Source organism: Vombatus ursinus, unplaced genomic scaffold, assembly GCF_900497805.2.
Source record: "Vombatus ursinus unplaced genomic scaffold, bare-nosed wombat genome assembly UNPS02014782.1, whole genome shotgun sequence".
Taxonomy (NCBI): domain Eukaryota; kingdom Metazoa; phylum Chordata; class Mammalia; order Diprotodontia; family Vombatidae; genus Vombatus; species Vombatus ursinus.
The window spans coordinates 618,608-623,742 of NW_020954560.1; positions in this window are offsets into that span (position 1 = coordinate 618,608).

The window sequence follows — 5,135 nt, forward strand, 5'->3', positions numbered from 1 at the left end:
TATGTATAATGTATTTATTATGCTATGTTAAGCAAGTTGTAAGTTGTAACTTATTTCATTAAAACTGTTATTTATGTTTGGGGCATCTAGGTAGAGCACTGGCCTTGGAGTCAGGAGAACCTGAATTCAAATCCGACTTCAGACACTTGACACTTACTAGCTGTGTGACCTTGAGCAAGTCACTTCACCCCAATTGCCTCGAAAACAAAAGGAAAAAACCCTCTTACTCATTTTCAACAAAATTTGTGAAATAAATTTGAGTCTTGCATATTATCTTACAGATAATAGTAAGCATAGGAAGAAAGAGACAGCCAAATACTTAAAAGAAAATGCAATCACAAATTTAGGTAAGTTGAAGTTTTCCCAGAAATAATAATATCAGGAAAATCTTATTGTCTTCTAATAGGAAAAAAAGATTAAGAGCTGTTGGGGCACCAGCTGCAGGTAGTTCAGAGCTTAAATGATATTACTAAAGGCCAGATTATCTGATAGGTCTGAGCGGATATCCCTGACCGGTACCACATGGCCCTATAACACCGTAGATAGCCAAACACTTGACACTTACTAGCTGTGTGACCCTGGGCAAGTCACTTAACCCCAATTGCCTAAAAAAATTTTTTAAAAAAACCACAGTAGATAGGAAAGGAAATGAATTTGTTACACTCGCTCCCTCTTACACCACCCATTAAATCTGTACAAATATCTGACTTTGCCACAGAATTAGAACCCCCCACCCAACCCTCAAAAAATAAAATAATAAATACAAAATATCGTAATTTTAGTAGCACAGATCTCATGGCATTTTAAGTTAATTCAGGTTGGTTTTTATGTGCATGGAAGCACAGGATAAAGTATTCACCCTGAGGTTTTAATAAATCTCACTATTCCTCTCTTCCATTAGGTTCAGGATGTGTCAACAATACGTTTATGAAACTTGAACACAAACTAGGTTTATTGCAAAGGGAATGAACGTACATATGGAACTCTAAGCAAGAGCAGAGAGTTCACAATCCATGCAGAAGTTTGCATATTTATGACAGTACCAAAAAGGGAGGAAGAAGAAACAGAAATCTCCTCCTAAAGAGGTGTGGCAGGAAAGGGGAAGAAGGATAAGATGGGAAAAGGACAAAACCCCTCCGGAAGGGGAGGAGCATGGTGACGGCAAAAGCCCCATTCTTTTCTCTTGGGAACTGCTAGATGGTGAATATAGGATGGTCTGATTACATACAAGGGTCCCAGCTGTACAAGCCGTTTCTCAGTCTGGTGCAGACTGGAGCCTGTCTTGACTCCCAAGGGCACACAGGGAGTCCAGCTTGGTGTACAAACAACAAATTATGTCAGCCCAGGGCAGTGGGGGAACTTGGTCCATTCAAGGGCCTCCTGCATGCTCTGGGTTCAGTGTTTCCGGAAAGCATGGCAACTCAAAAAGACAAGTTCAGAGGAACTTTTAACATTTCTTAACACATGACAAATCAAATTAATATATTAGGCAGAGTTCTTCTGAAAGTCCAACTCAATATGAATGTAAGAGACATTTTTTATATTCATTTTTATAAAAGCAAACATTTCTACTGCCAGAAAGTATACTTTCTCTGGTAATTTATTTTTATATATCATATATTTATTTATTTTTTATTTTTATATATCATATGTTACAGAGAGATAACCTACTATGTGCCAGGCAATGTGTTAAGTGCTGGGAATACAAAGAAAGACAAAAAAACAATCCCTTCTCTCAAGATTTGTTGGAGGATACAGCATGTAGTCAACTATGTACAAACAAGAGATAGACAGGATAAATTATGGTTAGTCATATAGCGAAGGCCCTGAGATTAAGGAGGATGGGAAAAGCTTCTTGCAGAAAGTGGGACTCTAGGTGAGACTTGAAGAAAGCCAGGGAAGCATTGAAGAGCATTGAACCTGGAAATGGAAAATGAAAATGGAAAAACCTTGGATCTAGGCAGCATAGTGGATACTGAATAGAGTAATAGGCTTAGAGACAGCTAAAACCTGAGTTCAAATCCTACCTCTGATATTTACTATCTGTATTACTGTGGGTAAGTTATCTCCTTGAGCCTCAATTTCCTCATTTGTAAAATGAGGGATTGGAGGTGATAACCCTTAAGGTCTATCCTAATTCTAAATCTACATTCGGCGAGTCTCAGCTCTACAATTTACTGGCGTGTGAAACAGTGGAAAAGTTATTTAATCTCACTCTGTTTTCTCATTTATAAAACGGGAATAATAATGCTGCACTGCCTATCTCGTAGAGTTGTTGAGGGGAAAGTGCTTCCATAGTATCATAGATTTATAGCTGTATGTAGCCTTAGAGCTCGTGTAGTCCAGCCTCCATGGTTTTACTGATGGGGAGACAGTTTCAAAGAGGTTCAGTGACCTCCTTCAGGACACACAGATAATGAATGGCAGAGTGAGGATTTCAATTCAGGTTGTTGTTGTTTGTCTTTCCTTTCTTAAGAGGAGCAATGATGGGGTGACGTCTTGACTCATGGGTGAATTGGATTTAAGCGAGGCAGAATTGTACAAAGTTGTCAGCCTCATTCTCTCGTACTGAGTCATCAAAGTCCAGTGGCAGGACAAAAGTCAGGATGACTGATGATGGCCCAGGAAACAGTGGATGACTTTGGTGTCTTCGATGTCTAACTAAGTTCTAAGCACTTCACGGAACCTGATTCAGCTGTATTCATAGCCATTGGAACAAATTGTTCTCATTTGCCCATTCTGCCAGGGGAAGTCTTTACATGCTTAGGGTAGAAGCCCCCCTAACTCACCAATGAGTTTGAGGCCTATCAGTTACTCTAAACCTAGTTTGGTCCATCTGCTGAGACAGTTTACTGAGGTGTGGCCATTGCACACGCTACAGCTTTTGGAGACACAAATAAGAGTTGGGTGCTAGGTAGATATCAAAGGTATATAAGTAGCACTGAAAAGGACTCAGTAAACCTTCATACCAGAAGTGCTAGTCCTCCTTGAACATCCTATACACACCTAAATCCAGGTACTCTGATTCCAAATCCAGTCCTATTTCCGAAGTACCACACTCATCTTTTGTAAGCCAAAAAGTGGTTTCTGAATGTGAACTATGATTTTCATTTTGGCCACAACTGTAGCTAAGGCACAAAGCTTTCACAAGGCTTACCAAAGCTTCAAGGCAGTGCACAATAAAGCACAATTTTCAACGTTTCCTATGGCATACAGACCCCTTGTCTAGCCTCAGATATTGGACTTCATTAACAGAAGCTTAGTGTCCAGAAAGGAGGTTATAATCACTGTATACTCTCTAGATCACATGTGGAGTATTTTCAGTTCTCAGCATCATTTTTCAATGTAACCAGAGGCTCAAAGTCCGTTTGCTAGGATTCTCCTCATCCACAGAGATTGGTTACTCAATTTTCCATGCCTGTGTGAAGGGGTAGAATTGGTGAGAGCTTGGGAAAAAAAGATTCTTGGTGTTCTGGCCTGCAGCTTCTAGAAAGAAGACATGGGGCTCCAGATTCTTTTTAGAGAGAAGTCCCTAAAAGGAGAGAAAGACTCTGGGAAGAAGCTAACATGTAGAGGAGCTGGTACCTTGATCGTATCCTTATTCCCAGCTTATCACACCAGAGACTTCAAGTAATTTCTGTCTAGTTGAGATCTGGGACTTTCTCTCCTAGTGGAAGAACTCATTCAGTATGTATATTTTTTGGTGTATTCTCATCTGTATAACTTCTCTGATGTGTTTGCTATTGACTTGGATGAATAGGCTTATGTGTTATTTACCATGTGTGGTCTTTGTGTAACTTGCATTAAGGGGGAAGGGAATCAAGACTTAGATATATAACGTGGGACACTTCTATATCAATCATATTGCTCAGGAGTTCATCTTGAGCCTATAGGTTATTTCTTCTAGACTAACGATATTTAAGATGTTAAACTGATACAATTCTAGCCTGGTAGGTACTCTTTATCTGAGGAGAACAGAGTGGCCAGCCTCAAAGCCCCAATCTCCTATTCTCCCCTTGACTGGAATCAAAATCTGCCTGGGAGAAGGCTAAGAGGAGGAGGCTATAGAGATATCTATTTATGCCCCCCTGCAAGCTACAGCTAGACAGACTCATGTGGACACATATAATCTATATGAGACATACACACATACACACACACACTTTACATGAGGAAGGATATCAAACTGGAGCAAGAGGGTGACTGGGATAATGAAGAGCCTTAAGATAATGGGGCTCGGTCAAAAGAACAAGGGATGTTTATTCTGAAAAAAAGAAGATAAAATAACTGCCTGCAAATAAGGAAGAGAGATAAATTGGCATTGTTCTATGAATGGTAAAAGTGAAACCAGGCTGAGAAAAGTCGCAAGGATACAGTTCAATAACTGTCTAACAAGTTGAGTTGTCAAAAAACCACAATGGAAGGGTTTTCATGGTAATGTCTGAACTGCCCCCCAAAAAAATCCAAGGGAAAGATTTTCTTATACGGTGACCCGTGAGTTCCTCACTATTAGAGCTGTTCAGGGATCTGTCAGGGGCATCACAGAGGGGTTGGCAGCATTGTGTACAGTGGACGCTGGACAACATGACCCCTAAAGTCCCTTCCAGTTCAGAGATTCTATGATTTTTGTTGCTCCTTTCCTCCCAGGTCCTTCTCTGATCTCATTCAAAGCAGGAAACCTGGTTCTAAGCACTCTCTCTCTTCTCTCTGTCTCTCCCTCCCTCCTTCTCTTCCTCCTTCCATCCTTCTCTGTCTTCTTTCTCTGTCTCCCTGTTTCTCTCTCTCTCCCTCTCTCTCTTTCTCTCTCCCTCCCTCTCTCTCTCTCTGTCTCCCTGTCTGTTTCTCTCTCTCTCCTCCCTCCTTCTCTGTCTCCCTCCTTCCCTTTCTCCTTCTCTCTCTCTCTGTCTCCCTGTCTCTCTCTCTCTCTGTCTCTCTATTTCTCTCTCCCCCCTTCTGTCTCTCTGTCTCCCTGTCTGTTTCTCTCTCTCTCTCACTTTCTCTCTCTCTTCTCTCTCTGTCCCTCTCTGTCTCTCTCCTTCTCTCTCTCTCTTCTCTCTCTCTGTCCCTGTCTCTGTCTCCCTGTCTGTTTTTCTCTCTCTCCTCTCTCCTTCTCTGTCTGTGTCTCTCCCTCCCTT